The 17,735-nt window shown below is 34.5% G+C and overlaps 1 pseudogene; it reads left to right on the top strand.

Moving 5' to 3' along the window:
* The first annotated feature begins 12,900 nt into the window (after nucleotides 1-12,900).
* Nucleotides 12,901-17,735, top strand: part of LOC137653109 (beta-1,3-galactosyltransferase 5-like) — a 13,132-nt pseudogene continuing 8,297 nt past the window's right edge.

Raw genomic sequence — 17,735 nt, forward strand, 5'->3', positions numbered from 1 at the left:
GAAAAATTCTACCTCTCTCCTCATAGACCCGACAACACGACTATAACCGAAAAATTCTACCTCTCTCCTCATAGACCCGACAACACGACTATAACCGAAAAATTCTACCTCTCTCCTCATAGACCCGACAACACGACTATAACCGAAAAATTCTACATCTCTCCTCATAGACCCGACAACACGACTATAACCGAAAAATTCTACCTCTCTCCTCATAGACCCGACAACACGACTATAACCGAAAAATTCTACAACACTGTAATTGCTCAGTGGCTACTTGCCACCTGGTAAGGGTAGAAGAGACTTTTTAGCTTTGCCAAGCAGCTCTATTAAGAGAAGAACACTGATCTATAGTCTTGGGTAGTGCCATAGCCTCTGTACCATGGTCATTCACTATCTTGGGTTAGAGTTCTCTTGCTTGAGGGTACACTCGGGAATACTATTTCATCTGTTTCCTTATTTCCTTTCCTCACTGGGCTATTTTCTCAGTTGAAGCCCATGGGCTTATATCAGTTTTTTTCAACCAGGGATGTAGCTTAGCTAGTGATAATAATAATTTATTAAGCATATTTAAAAGAATTTCAAGCTTGTAGAACGCAAAAGCTTGGCAAAACTAATCTTACTCTTCGAGAGGTATGTCATTAACAAATGAAGGAGCGAGAAAGACAATTAACAGAAAAAAAAAACCTGCAGTATTACTGTAGCAAAAACGGCTTTACCCGAATTCACACAATTATAGCAATTGGAAATTTTAAAGTTTACACAAACTTTCTCAAACGTAGCGACTAAAATATAGATTATGAAAGATGGAATTCTTAATCTAATTAGACAAAAATACAATTACATTCACGAATAAACAGCTAGCTGGATTATGTCCCATAGGAAAGGTAGTTGTAAAGGAAAACCGATATTAAAGATAAAGAACACACTTCAGGCAAACCCAGGAAGCGTGATAACAAAGAATTTATTAATTTATGGAATTTTCTTGCAGTAATCTTACAACCTGTGATGAAAAAAAAAAAAACTGTGATGAAAAAAAAAGACCAAAAGAAGTAAAACCTACATTACTGTTGGAAAAGAAACCTTCTGATAATTCTACAAAATATATCAGATGATAACGACGATAGCTCAAGTAACGGACAAGGTTATCTATAAGGTTTCACACAATTGAGAAATCTAGACATAAACAAAAGCTCTGCACCGAAGTAGTTTGATCCAGATTTGGCAGGAAAAAGAGATATAGGTGGCTGCATAAAACAGCTATGTACGGAGAAATAAACACCCCAACCCTTTCACTGAAGGTGCTGCATTCAACAAAACTTCTGATGTAGCAGCAACATATTTTCAAGAGCACACAAACCTTGGCTTGCTGATATTCATTTGAAAGTTCTCATCAAGACCAAATTTCTATGGTTTGGGTGATTTAAAAGGACAAATGTCAAGTCACTGGATCATAGAAATATTACAACATGAAATTAGGGCTTTCTAAATCCGTTCTCTTAAATGTCCCTAACTACCTACCAAGACAAAGAACTCGTTTCCGGGCTGCCCAAAGACAAGAGCCCGGGTCTTACACAAGGTAAGGCAATCTATACAGACAGACAGACAGCAAAGAACTGCGTGCAAGTTGTGAATTTAACTACATATTGCAATGAAATATATAAGATTGATTATTTATGATACGTTCTGGCATTATGCTCTACTTGGCAATGGATGAATATATGTAACAAATATGAGATTGACTTTTGGTTACAGGTTATTTTGATTATTCACGGAATTGTTCAAATAATAAAGACGACGTTTGTTGAGAGGATAAAGTAGATATTTTGAAACCGTAGATCAAGATCCTAAAAAAAAAAAAAAAAAAAAAAAAAAAAAAAAAAAACTACTCTCACACAGAGGGAGAAAAAAATCTGCCAAAAATATTCGGAAGATAATATCATCCAACTTTAGGGTTCAGCCTTTTTGCCAAAATCTAAGATAGGACTGGACCGATGGCCCCCATCGGTCCAGTCCTATCTTAGATTTTGGCAAAAAGGCCCACTAAATATATCTTTAAGCCCAAGGCTACTAAGGTAAGGGCTTATCAGGATCTTGCCCATTGTAAATAATCATTCCTCGCTCATCACCTGAAATAGTAAACAGGTAAACACAGACTGATCTGTTAGCGCTTTCCTAAACGTTTGTTTGCCAAGTTCAAATTTAATTAATTTCGCTAGAAACACAACACAAAAACCGCCAAATAAAAATCTATGAATTCTACTGATCGTGAGAGACTCGTCATTTGGATATAAAAATAAGTGATAATTTTCGTATGACTTGAACTGAAAAAAAAATAGGCACTATGAAATTTCTTTGTAAACACAACCTCTCTTCTCCGATGTCAGGATACCAGATAATTCTAAATCTATCAATCGTCAACTCTCTCTCTCTCTCTCTCTCTCTCTCTCTCTCTCTCTCTCTCTCTCTCTCTCTCTCTCTCTCTCTCTCTCTCTCTCAAGATTTCACGGGCTAAAAACTGTACAAGGTAAGCAGTAAATTTCCGGGCTATCATTTAGAAAATGGTCTCTAAAATCTATACTAACCTTTGATCCTGTATTAACAAAATCGGGCAGATCTCGTTCATCCTCACTTCTGAATTTTTCCTGGACTGAAAAAAGCAGTTTTGTTGGACGATGCAGAAAAAATATACGCAGGGTTTGTTTTTTCAATTTATGTCATTTTGATACAGGTGATTGCAGTGCTACCTGAAGAGAAAAAAAAAAACAAATTATTCAAGTGGAGCTGTAAAAATCTTCTTGCTCTCCATGAAAGAATAATCTATAAGGTATGATTTGCTACCTGAAGAAATAAAAATATATATAAATTAGTTAACTGAAAGAGTAATAATCATGTTGATATCTTCAAAAGAATGATCTTTCCCATATAAGGGAAAAAGGTTTTACACCCACTCAAAAAATAATATTTTTTTTCATTTGAGCAAACGCTTTACAATCTCTCTCTCTCTCTCTCTCTCTCTCTCTCTCTCTCTCTCTCTCTCTCTCTCTCTCTCTCTCTCTCTCTCTCTCTCTCTCTCTAACTTATCTTAGCCCAGTAGAACATTTCACATTTCGTAAAGATAAACTAAAGAGGAAATTATGTTGTACTTCTTTAATCAACACAGTTCCCTAAATTTTGCAGAAATACGAAAAACTAAACCGTTGAATAAGATATCCGAACATAACGTTTGGCAAAAGAAAGAATATTCATGAAGGAGAAACAGGAGATATTGGCAAATCTCATTAAGGAATCGAGATCAAGGAACCAGCATCAACTTATTATGAAAGGGGATGGGACTAGTGCGTCAGTAATATTCTTCAAGATGTGAAAAACAGACGCGTGCAGTACATTTCGTATGTCTTTCTAAGATCTAGAAAATAAGATACATTTCATGTCATGTATATTTCTATATAAACTGAAATCAGAACAAAAAAAAGTATATGAAATTATTTTTCTGGCATTCATTTCAAAATATTTTGGTACAGAATCAAAACGTGTCCGGAAGATTGCTTTCAAATATGAATATTTATCATCACAGGGGAAAGAGAACTCCAGCGAAATTTTCGAATGCAACAAGAATGACAAATGAATCTTAGGACCTTCTGGTTTACACAGGATTTGACCATACTATGGAAAAAAATGTATATAGGGTTGCAAGGTCTCCGGTTTTGGACTGGAGTATCCGGAAATTAAGCTTTATCTCCGGTCTCCGGTGTGAATAGAAAAATCTTAGGATTATTATCGATCTTATTACATACTTTCTTTTTTTATAATATATCATTATACAAAATATATTTTAAAATCAGATTGATGATAAACTGATAATTAGCTACAATAACAACTAGATTATTTGTGAGTATCAAAACAGTAATGCACCTCTCAACAAGACTTATTCCTTATAAGTGACATATTTCTAAATTAGTAGTACATTTAGACAATATTTGTTGCCATCAGAACTACGAGAGATTTTGAACTGCAAACAATTAATGTAAATGTACAAATTAAAGTGGATAGGCGATCATGAAAAATTGATGGTCAATATTTTCACTGCGTTTGTCATTCTACCCTACGGATTTCGTTTTATATTTCTCACCTTAATTCATATTTTTAGCTAATTTGCGCTTGTATCAAGTAGGTCATATTAGGGTGGCAAATTGGTAATCAGGCTAAATTTAGTTTTGAGTAGTAGTCTGTAGCTTATGCTAAGACTATTTTCGAAACAATAATTAGCTGATAGAGAAATCTGGTTTAAATAAAGGCTTGTAGCCTGAATTAACTTTTATTCTTCTTCACATGTGTGTTATTTTTAACTATCATATATATGTACTGCATAATATATATATATATATATATATATATATATATATATATATATATATATATATATATATATATATATATACATACATATATGTATATATATATACATATATGTATATATATATATATGTATATATATATATATATACATACATATATATATATATATATATATATATATACATATATATATATATATATATATATATATATATATATATATATATATATATATACATATATATGTATGTATATATATACATACATATACATACATACACACACACATTATATATATATATATATATATATATATATATATATATATATATATATATATATATATATATATATATATAATGTGTGAAGTCTAATAAGATGCAAGTTGATAAATCCTTTCACTTACTATTCAAGTTAGTTTTACCAAATTTAATAGTATATGGCGAGTGGCTTTGACAAAATGTTTTATATCAAGAAATCTCCTGTAACATATTGACTCTGTTACAAATGATTTCTTACTTTAAGGGTTGTGATGGCCTATTAGAAACGTCCCTGCCTAGTGATCTGCCGGACAGGGGTTCGAGTAACGCTCAAGCTCAATAATTTCTTTAGGGTCTGCAACCGCACCATCCTTGTGAGCTATGGATGGGAGGTTTTGGGGAGCCTATAGGTCTATCTGCTGAGTTATCAGCAGCCATTGCCTGGCCAACCCTATGTTAGAGAGGGTGCTTGGGGGCTGATTACATAGGCAGTAGGTTGGCCAAGGCACCAGCTAGCCGTTGAGATACTACCACTAGAGAGTTATGGGCTCCTTTGACTGGCCAGACAGTACTACTGTACATTGGATCCTTCTCTCTGGTCACAATTCATTTTCACTGTGCCTACACACACACCAAATAGTCTGGCCTATTCTTTATATATTCTCCTCTGTCCACATACACTTGACAACACTTAGTCTGGCCTATTCTTTATATATTCTCCTCTGTCCACATACACTTGACAACACTGAGATTACCAAACAATTCTTCTTCACCCAAGGGGTTATTGCACTGTAATTGTTCAGTGGTCACATTTTTCATAGTCAGGGTAGAAGGAACTCTTTAGCTACGGTAAGCAACTCTTCCAAAATCAAACCATTGTTCTCTAGTCTTGGGTAGTGCCATAGCCTCTGTACCATGGTCTTCCCCAGCCTTGGGATAAGTTCTCTTGATTGAGGGTACAATCGGGCACACTATTCTCTCTTATTTCTCTTCCTCTTATTTTATTTATTGTACTGGTATATATTTTTCTTTTTAGTTTCTGTGATTCTTACATTTTGAATATGCAATCCGGTTTGAAATTACAATAATCTTTATTTTTCATAGCGTATCATTACCCGTGAAGACTGGGTTACTGAAAGCCTACCGCAATTACAATTGATTATATTTTCAAAGTTTTTCTTTTGTCAAGATTTTTTTATAACTAAAATGACAATCAATAAGTATTGTTATGCACCATATATGTATATTAACTAATTTCAAGTGAGCATCTACATGGTAATATTTGGCCTCTTCATTTGACCTTACTCTTAAAATTTGGTATGTTTTATTTCTTTTTGTCATTTATTTTTTTTTGGAACCTTATGCTCCGGAAAATCTCTCGACACTGCTGCTGAGTTCAGCCAATAAGAAAATTTTCACGAGAGATTCTCTATCAGTTTACAAGCGTGCTGTATCCTACATGGAGAAATGCTATGATTACGGAAATTCACATCTGAGAAAAACTCTCTGTACTTAATATAACAAGGACTGACGAGTTGGTCTATGAAGACTTTCTGTGTGCTGCCAAAACAGATTTTGAGCAAAGCGAAAAATCTATTTTTGGGTGATAAGGGCATGTCGTCCTGATGGAAGGTTCCTTTAAATAGCTTTCTAAGGGATGTTTGGCTACAGTGATACTCCCAGAGAATTAACTACAGGTTTCCAGAATTCTAACTCCTGGCGAGAGTATCCTTAATATAACTTTTAAGGATATCGCATAATATCAGGGGACGTATTTCTTGATACGACACATGGCAATCTTCACCCCGAATAGAGTTTTCGCTCTGAGGGAGAAGAGTGCTGAAATTGAAAGGGGGCCGTTATCAAGGTTACCCGGTGGATCCCCTCCCAATACTACTACGGCATAACTATTCCTTGTTGCATTTAAGCATGGATAGCCGCAGATAGAGTAGTGTTGGGTGGGGACTTTCGTTACATAGTTGTAAATCCGTTTTTTGGGCTCAGCCATGTCGTCCTGATGGAAGTTATGCAGCAAAAGCTTTGTGACCTGTTCTATTTGGTTTTCGTTCAAGGTACGAAAACAATCAAATGTATCATGGGACAGTAGGAGATTCCCCCATTGAAATCAACATAAGCTAAACTGAAACCTAGAAGCCTATACCTAAAACGGAAAGGGAAAAATAAATTAACTTACTACATTGAAATGCAAATCACTATGCCGAAAAGACTGACTTACTACTTTCCTCTTGGTAAAGGTAGAAGACACTTTTTAACTATGGTAAGCAGCTCTTCTAGGAGAAGGACACTCCAAAATCAAACCATTGTTCTCTTGTCTTGGGTAGTGCCATAGCCTCTGTACCATGGTCTTCCAATGTCTTGGATTACAGTTCTCTTGCTTGGGGTTATACTCGGGCACACTATTCTATCTTATTTCTCTTCCTCTTGCTTTGTTAAATCATTTTATAGTTTATATAGGAAACTTTTATTTTAATGTTGTTACTGTTCTTAAAATATATTTTTCCTTGGTTCCTTTCCTCACTGAGCTATTTTCCCTGTTGGAGCCCCTGGGCTTATAACATCCTGCTTTTCCAACTAGGGTGTAGCTTAGCAAGTAATAATAATAATAATAATAATAATAATAATAATAATAATAATAATAATAATAATAATAATAATAATAATGATACTATGTTCCTCTAGTCAGGTGAGTACTGGAGTAGATGGAGACGCAGCTATACCTGTACAGTTTATGCAAATGTTATGAATTCTTGAAACATGTTCACATACAGGTAACGGCATCTTTTGCATTTGCAAATATCATTAGAAATAAATTTCATCTAATTGTTCATTAGTCCACTAAAAATCCCACAAAAAAAATCTTACCCCGCAATTAATCCTTAGAAGTCTCATTTCCTCCACAGATTTAGGGAGTAATCCCATGAAACGGCAACACGGAGGAAAATATGTAAAGAATAGGCCAGACTATCCGGTGTGTGTATGTGTGTGTGTGTGTGTGTGTGTGTGTAGGCAAAGGGAAAATGATCCGTGACCAGAGAGAAGGATCCAATGAAGTTCTGTCTGGCCAGTCAAAGGACTCCAAGACTCTCTAGCGGTAGTATCTCAACGGGTGGCTGGTGCCCTGGCCAACCTATTACTGAGAGTACGATACCATGCTCTTTTTTTATGTTTAAGAAGTCAATTAAAACCACGCTATATGAACGGTTCCCAAATAAGCCACATTAGCCAGTAAGGTAAAGTATTTAATACTGACCTTAGTTTATGTCCACATATCTATCATGTATGGGTCACGTGCTCACGAAAATATCCTTCAGCTACTACGGATTTGAAAGCCTTCTGACCTGGTAACCCTAAATATACACCCCCTAAAGAAATTTCCAGATTAGTACTGCTTTCGGGGTTGTATGGATTATGGACTAAGTGTTAAATCGGGAACCCACTGCACGTGCTGCCTCCTACTCTGTCTGACAACAATAACAACAAGCAACTACTCACCTTATATTAGTAGCCTAACAATTATTAGAGTAGAGTCAAAGCTGATATGTATTTGGTTAATTCGTTTATTTCAAATATAATTACGCTCATTTATATACAACTGACTAAGCAAGAAATAAGTGGAAACCATTTACCGTTAGCTCTAGTTAAAATGTAATCTTTTTCACATATGGATCACTTTATTTCATAACGGCAAAAGCTAAAGCGTGATTTGTATCAATTATTAAAACCTTCATTCTTTGTAAACCCTCGCATGGGGAATCTGATACACTAACATTCCTGAGAAGTATACTGCATACTTTGGCTTTTTACTTCCATGGCAGCGGTAAGAGAATTTTCTATGAATAGACTTTACTTTCACTGAATTGTTGAACTCACGCTTATAGTATAGAACCTTATGTTTGAATTTTGGTTGCCAGGATTGTGGGAAACTTTTTCATCCGCGATGTTTAATAATTAAAACGAAAAAAAAAAAAAAACAATGAAAGGATAAGTATTGATCAAGAGATAGATATAATGATTTCTAAATGTAAGCTAATCAAAATGTTGTAGGCACTTTTGTCCATCTATGCAAACATAGTTATGAAATATAGCATGGAGTTTGTAAATCTTAACAATTTTAGTAAAACACATGAATCTATCACTCATGATATAGAATTTAACTAATTCTCCCAATCAGCAGTTCCCATGGTGAGATTTAAATACGATATTTTAACCAGAATTGCTATCCCGGTGATGGTGTTTAAGCCAAAATCTTATACTGTAACCTCTAGATTGAATAAACCAAAATGCCCAGAAGGGCAGGCCAATTCTATAGACCTTGGGCAGGCCAACGCAAGTTTCATCGTCTTAAATCTAAGCAAAATTATTCATCATACCCATTCAAACTGGTGTAGACTACTCTCAGGATTAACAATAAACCGTACGTGGCGACTGGCGATATCACGTGGGCGAGATACTCCTTGAAGCCTAAGGTCAACTCTTCACTAGAACTGAACTCAAGACCATAGGGTTCTTAATTTAATTCAAAGTTGTGGTGCGGTTGCGAGCCGAATAACAGAAAAAGTGCCATTGAGGGCAAAGGAAACTTATTTCGGTTTATGCGGCTGCAACCTTTTTGGAGTATTTTTATGAAGCCTCTGAAAGCAACAGTAGGGTTTTGCTTAGAAGTGTCTTACGATGTAAAGGGTATTTTTTTCAAGTATCTGGAGACATAACAAGAGCCGAAAGCACGCCAACTGAAAGATTTTATTTTCTATCGCAACTAAGGTTAAATCCTTGATCGGAACGTTGAGACCAGGGTAGGTGTGTTAGGCCAGTTTTTGTCAAAAATTTCAATAAAAACTTTTGTCTACTGTAGAAGAGGGGAAAGTTCAATATTAATTCTGCTTAGGTAACTATTAACATTTGTAATTTTTGGGGCCTATTGTACAAGAAAAGAGTACATATAAATTTTTGTATGAGTTGCAACAAAAAATACAAGTAAAAGAAACAGGATTTCTTTTAACCCGCGATATGAAAGAAAAAAATGTCTAATGTATTTAAAAAAAAAAAGAAAAAAAAAAACCGCAGAAATCGCCTCCGTTTACCAGCGCAAATGCCTTTAAAAAGCTCCCTGTGATGAGTCATTTGGCCTTATCTCAGATATTTACCAGTTACCAGTCTGAGATTTTTAGATTGTTTGTTTCATTTTAATCCATATATTACACACACACAATACACACACACACACACACACACACACACACACACACACACACACACACATATATATATATATATATATATATATATATATATATATATATATATATATATATATATATATACATACATATATATATATATATATATATATATATATATATATATATATATATATATATATATACATATATATATATATATATATACATATATAATATATATATATATATATATATATATATATATATATATATATATATATAATATACATATATATATATATATATATATATATATATATATATATATATATATATATATATATACATGTATATGTATATATATATATATATATATATATATATATACATATATATATAAAAAATCTATGCCCCAGAAACTTGGAGCCTTATTAAAGCCTTAGAACATGAGCTAGTTACAACCCAAAGATCAATGATGGAAATAACACCATGAGACGGAAAAAGAGCAACATGGATAGAAGAACAAAGTAATTTGCAAATAATAATTTTTATGTATAAACTAAACTAATTTTGAAAAATACAAAATATATTCCGAGATTTCATTTGAAAGGTACAAATTTTATAAACACACTTTGCTTTGGCCCGATGATAGAAAGGTTTTCTTTTTCCGGTACAGGTTCGACTTCATCAGAAGTATGGATGCTCAGAAGGAAAATTACAGTATTTCAAAGACTGTACATTTCGATTTGAATATGTGTTAATTTCCACATTATTACACAGAATACAGAACTGCTAAAATCACACTAATTTTGTTGCCATGAATTCGATTGAAAATAAAGTTTCTAGAATTACTAGTTGATAAAACTTCTAACCTTTTTGTCTTTAAATCATCTGAATTTCATATAGTTGTCAAATATATATAAAAACCTACGCTTATTAATGTTTAATTAATGATGGCTAAACTTTTCTGTAATCACAATGACACAATGAGTGATTAATAAAATATTCCAAGAAATGGCACATCGGATTACCTTTCAAGCCCCATATTTTTAGATAACTCATCATATAATGACCCTTGTATAATTAAGAAAAAATAGTAACAACTTTCATTTCTAAAATTTAAAGAAGTCAACTTTAATAATATCTTTGTATGTATCAAGTAAAGACAGCAGCGTGTAAAATCTTTACACAATTAAAATTAATAATGCACTTGACATTTTCATAAATAATAAAGATTTATTGGCGGTTTTTGATAATATTCACCAATAAAAGATCAGTTTTAGACCCATACAATACAGTTAAACTGTCCTCATTGCTAATCTCTATAATAACAGTGTAGTTTCACCTCTTTAACTGCCAATTTTACTGTACAGGTGATGGCCATTACTCTATTCATATTACTACTTATGCCAAAACATTTGGGAACACCGATAAAAGAACACTGTTTAGCCCTGGCCTTCTGTGTACTTCAGACAATCAGTGTGGAGAGCGTTTTTATTATATTTTATTTGGAAGCAGATCATTTACGAACAGCACGTAGTTTCATTCTACCGATCGGAATATCTCTCGACAAATGGGACGACTATTGTTACGGGAGCAACGACGATTCTTTTTTAGATTTTTAATCAGTCTTAAAATCACTTCTTCGAACAACAAACAACTGAGATAGGCGGAGCTAACGGTAAAAGTACTTATTTTTGTTCAGGTTACGGTTTGAAGAAATTTTCTTTCCTCAATAAACACAACGGGACAAATAGCGTTTGATTTAAGGTGGATTATATCTTATGCTATATAGAAAAAAATATCACATTGTGAAGCAGGTTGTAACAATAAAATTCACATGTATTACACGACTGGGCGTTAGACAAATGCTCTTGACAGTTAATAGTTCAGTCATACGTTCTGAAGAATTAAGCACAATCGTGATAAAACTTACATCAATTGCATCAGTATTTGCTGAGTTTCTATACCCAGATTTGATATAGGAAACCCAAACCATTGGATATTTCCGTCGAACTTCCTTTTGCCCGATCTCTCTCTCTCTCTCTCTCTCTCTCTCTCTCTCTCTCTCTCTCTCTCTCTCTCTCTCTCTCTCTCTCCTCTCTCTCTCATTTATTCATCTTGTTATTTATCGAGATCATTTACTGACTCTGTAAGTTTATTTTAATTACAAATTTCATACTTTGTATAATGTAACTATGCTTAACATCTAATTAACGATGATTTTTTTGTGTGAGAACAGATAAAATGCAATTCAGTTCGTCTTAAGAAATTTTGAATATTTCCTATTTTGCAAAATACTATGATTATTACTTGGAGACTGCAGTATCTTCTGCTTTAAACGATTCAATGAAAATAATGGATAAGGACAAATTTAGCATCCTCTTTTCACTTTGTCTTATTGCTGCTTTTGATACAGTTAAGCACGAATTACTAGTAGTAATTCGTGGTCAACTGTATCAAAATTTATGGTCACTCGTATTGATGATAAAGCTTTTGAGTAATTGGAAATAAACTGCAGGACAAAACAGTTGTGTACTGACTGATTTAATACACTGTTTTAAAATAGTCACTGATATATAAATATATTATGTTTTGCTTTTTTGGTAAATATTCCCAACAGACATTAAAATCTTTCTTAGAATGCAATTGTAGTTAATAAAATATGTTATTTACCAAACGTTAAAGACGTATTACACACGTAAGACCGGTATATTAATAAAAACTCCCAACATGTATTAATATCAATAGTCAAGGTAAAGTTCCTGGATGTAGGCTGAAGTTTAACGGCAATTTAAAATAAAAATTGGTTGCTCGCATGATACAGCTCCAACTTACTTCCTAATGTACTACGGTTGAGAAAATTGTACGTGGTCCAAAAAATAAACTTTTAATGAAGGATCTGGACAATGTACTGAATAGGCTACGACAAACTGAGACTATAAGCCGTTTACTTTGATATACCACCATAAACTGAAGGAACATCTAAAACACGGTTATGGTTTCAAGTTTATAAGATGGGATCAGGGTATGACTAAAGAAGCCTCGGGGCAGAGTCAACCTCCTTGCTCGAGGTATGGATTAATAACCTATTTTCTCTTTCTCAGGGGATTGGCCTGAAACCCACAACACAGCCCAAGGCCAAGGGTCATAAAATTCTCAGATAAGTTTCATTCCAGCTTTTGGGTCGAAAGGAGTTGGACACTGAACGAGAACTTCCTTTATATTCGGGAAGAAAAGTGCTGGACCAGGAGAACTCTTCTTCTCTTGAAGTGTTTTTATCAATATATTTTTTAGCCAATTACCATCATGCTTCGTGGATGCATTCAAAACTCAGGTATGTTCATGCGTTAATTCTCTTAATTTGGATTATATCTTTTGAGCTACTGTACCTTCTCACTCTTTTCTCTCCCTATTACGAATCGCCCTATATGTAAAAACCTTTTTAAAAACACTCATGCACTGCCTTTCCTTCTCTCATATATACAAATACATGCAAGCGCATGCGACACACGAGAGGAGAGAGAGAGAGAGAGAGAGAGAGAGAGAGAGAGAGAGAGAGGAGAGAGAGAGAGAGAGAGAGAGAGAGAGAGAGAGAGAGAGAATATGTGTGTGTGTGTTACAAGGATTTTGGATGTCTCAAAGACTTTTTAGTACATCCACGGCGACTTCATTTGCTCTTTGATAGAGCGATTTTGTTTAAGCATAGAGAGTTAGAATGATCATATCTAACTTATTCTCGAATGCGTTTACCGGGTTACTGTTTACTACATTCGCTGAAAATCCAAATACAAACTAAAAAATAAATCCATATCAACATAGATATTAGATTGTGCAGGATAGCAATCGTTGCTTGATACCAGGGTATGCAAAAGGCTGCCATAAGAACTTAATAAAGGTGTGTAGGAGTGTTGGTGAAAATATATAGTTTGCTTATTCTAAAGAGGCTAGAGAGAAAGATTGATGAAAATTTGAGAGACGAACAAGCGGGATTTAGAAAAGGTAGAAGTTGTACGGACCAATTTTTCATTTTAAGACATGTGGTACAGCAATGTGTAGAATTATGAATCCACTGTTGATAGTATTTGTGGACTATGAAAAAAGCCTTTGATAGTGTGCACTGGCCAATTTTGTGGAGAGTCCTGCGTTATTATGGAATTCCTCATAAATATATAAATTTTATGTAGTCTGTACATGAGGAGAGTAAGTGCAAAGTTAATGCTAGCGGAGTCCTATCAAATGAATTTCCAGAGAACAGTGGAGTACTCCAACGGAATGTTACTGATGTTGTTTATCCTCTGCATGAATTTTGGAGAAGGATTAGACTGGATTAGTAATAGGAAGTTAGCTGACCTAGAGTATGCTGATGACGCTGTCCTTATTAGCAGAACACCACAGGATTTGCAATGCTTGCTTACCAGAATGCATGAAATATCACACGAAGTTGGGCTCAAGGTAAATAGAAGAAAGACAGAGATGGTGCAAACAGAATGCGCAAAGGAAGATGAAATATCATTGGAAGGAGAAAGGATTAATGAAGTAGAATCATTGAAATATTTAGAAAATATGATCTCTAATACAGGGTCTTTAGAATTAGAGTTTAATGAAAGATTGAAAAAAGCAAATCAGACAATGGCTGTTAAATAAGATTGGGAAAACAAATCGCCTGAAATTACACACAAAAATCAGGCTATATATTAGTTTAGTGATATCGGTTTTACTGTATGGACATGAGTCGTGGTATGACAATGAAACAATATCCAACAGATTTTTAAGATTTGAGGAAAAAGCCCTCAGAAGAATATTGAGAGTTAGATGGCAGGACAGGATTAGAAATTAAACTATGAGAGATTACTCGAGTGCCATATGTGGATGAGATCATGGCCAAGAGCAGATGGAAATGGTTTGGGCATGCTCTTTGCACTCCCCAAGAAAGATTAGTTCACCAGACTTTTAACTGGGCTCCTCAAGGCACTAGAAGAGTTGGAAGACCCAGACCTACATGGCTGAGGACTATGAAGCGTGAAGTAGGGAATGACGAAAGAAGTAGTATTTATTTAAACGCTCAAGATAGAGACGACTGGTGAAATCTAACAGGCCCTTTACGTCAATAGGCGTGGGAGGAGATGATGATGATGAAATTTAGAAATAGTTCTTGACGAAATATATACTGTAAATAGAAAAGTTTGTTATAAAAAGACAGCGCGGATTATCAAACAATTGAGTATCCCATAACATTGGTCAGTTTTCTTTAATTTCTTCAAAGAAAACGTACATTAAGTAAAAGATTTTTACGGTTAGCCAACTATTGCATTTGTTATTTCATTAGATTTTACCCTTACTAATTCTTGAACTGACAATTATTTAATTTCCCTTTCTCTGAAAATTATTCTTTTTACATATCGAGGGAAATGGTCTTTCATATTATGAAAACTATACAGTCTTACATATAAAAACTGAGTTGTTCGTCTCGTACTAAACTCCGTTTTAAATAACCTGGTTTATCGTCATGTGGCAAGTAACGACAAGTTAAAAACACACAAGCATTCAAAAGAATGTGTCTTAGGAAAAAAATATACATCCCATGAGCAAGGTCTAAAAATATATTTAGAACTTGCCATGAGTTGTGTCTAGACAACTAAAGTGAAATGGAACCTTTTGGAAATCCTTTCTGTATAACAGAAGTAGAAAAAAAAAAAAACCAGCCAATTTGGTCATTTGCATTTAAGGAAGTTTGCCATCTTGTAGCCGGGCTAATGCAAGGTAAATGTGGGTAAAGATAAATGGATAGTTTGAAATAATCAGGATTGATCCTGGAAATAATTAGGAAGGCGTCTCCCGTGAGAAAGACCAGCAGCTGGGTCACGAAAAGGACTCAAACTGTAGGAAGTTGGGAACAGCTTCTCAAAAGGGGTTTAATAACAAACTTAAAAAGGGATAGGTCAACTTTCGCGTGTATGGGCGAATCAGTCGGTACTACCAAGGCCGTCTCGAAAGTACTTAAGACGGCCTTGGTACTACCCCTCGCCAAGGTCTATAGATATTATCTATAGGGTTTGCTCAAGACATCCTGAGCAAACACGAGGGCGAGCGTAAACAAAGTTTTACTTTTCTGTAAGTGAGGTGGTAGCAATAACTTTTCTTTCTTCGTTTATTCTTCAGCATCCACACACATTGCTCTTTTATTGTCAAATGCATACTTTCGAAGCACGCAGAGAACAGGAAAGTCTTCAGTCTTTCGGAAGTCTAGTGGAACTTATTGTATATTCTTGGGGCCGCATATTTAAAGGCTTTCGAGCCTAAGGTAGACATACAGTATATCTAGGTTTCAATTAATTGAAACCATCTGTAACTCTAACGCGATTTGTTGGCTGCATAATAGGTAACAATTCTTTAAGATATTTTGGACGTCCGGTTCTGATAATTCGATGGGCCATTGTACATATTTTAAACTATTTTAATAGGCAGCCGGTGTAAATAAATTAGCGTAGGATAGATCCTTTCTCGAGGTGGGATCCTTTTAGTATGTTTTATAATTTCTTATGTTGTTCTTTTGGTAAATTGTAGTAGACGGAGTTGGAGTGTCGCTCCTGGTAATAACATAGTTTATTAAAAGTTTCTTTACAGAATGTTAATCAAGGTGGTACTTTATAAAAGGAATGTTTCTAAGATAACCAGCAGTTTTATTACATTATTGATTTGGGCATTGGAAGACAAGTTACAGTCAAGAGATATCTACTGATCGCGAGCTTTACTAGATATCGGGGCAGAGTTGTTATTTGTTTATTTGAATATCACCAAAGTTTCATAGGATGTTGTTCTTTCCGACCACCACAAACTCAGTTTTATTTTCATTTAATTCTAGTTGTTAAATTATTATCTATTCGATAACACTGCCAAAAATTTGATTTAGTTTCAGTAGAATCGATAATATCATTTATGGAGAAGTGTAATTGTGTGTCATCTGGAAATAGTTTGAACTTCTCTCCAAACCTTTGCAGTAATTTCCATAGACCATTAGTATAGATATATAAGAAGATTGGGCTAAGTACACTCCCCTGAGGTACCCCTCTGTTTAATGGTTCATCTGATAAATGAGTTTCCAAATTGCACACCGTAGTTTCTGTCAGCCAAGTAGTCTTTTAAGTATTCAAAAACTTTTTTAATTTACTTTTACTTCAAGGGCTGCTTTTCCTAACTTGCACAGCAAGGGAATCCTATTCTCTACAGGACCTCCCCAATCCTTTTATCGTGTTCGTTCGAGAGCATTCAACATTTCACATCGAGTATTGCTTATTTACTGTTAAATCATCACAATGGAAGCACTCGCAGAATAAGAGTCCTCAGTTTCCTCTTGAAAGCCTTAATATCTTCAATCATTATGTCTCGTGGAAGCGTGTTGTATACCTATAGTCTCAGGGCCGCGTATTTAAAGGCTCTAGAGCCTGCAGTAGATATATATCTAGGTTCAAATAGTTTGAAACCATCTGTAACTATTGTCGTGTCAACACGATTTATTAGCGGCACAATATATAGCAATTCTCTTGGATATTTTGGACGGCTGGTTATGATAACTTGGTGGGTTATTGTACACATTTTAAACCCAATTTTCTTTAATCGGCGATCAATGTAAATCAAGTAGTATAGGAGTGATCCCTTCTCTAGGTGAGACTCCTTTTTATTTTCAATACCGATAGACCGTAAATCATTTAGTGGCAGTTCATGCACAACTGCCTACTTATTAATTTCCACTAGCTGCCTATTAAAGCGAGAATAAAGTTAAAAATGTGTGCAATAACCCACCAAGTCATCAAAACCGGACATCCAAAATATCTAAGAATTGCTACATATTAAGCAGCAAACTAATCGTGTTGACACGAGAATAGTTACAGATGGTTTCAAATTATTGAAACTT

The sequence above is a fragment of the Palaemon carinicauda genome, chromosome 14, assembly GCF_036898095.1.
Source record: "Palaemon carinicauda isolate YSFRI2023 chromosome 14, ASM3689809v2, whole genome shotgun sequence".
NCBI lineage: Eukaryota > Metazoa > Arthropoda > Malacostraca > Decapoda > Palaemonidae > Palaemon > Palaemon carinicauda.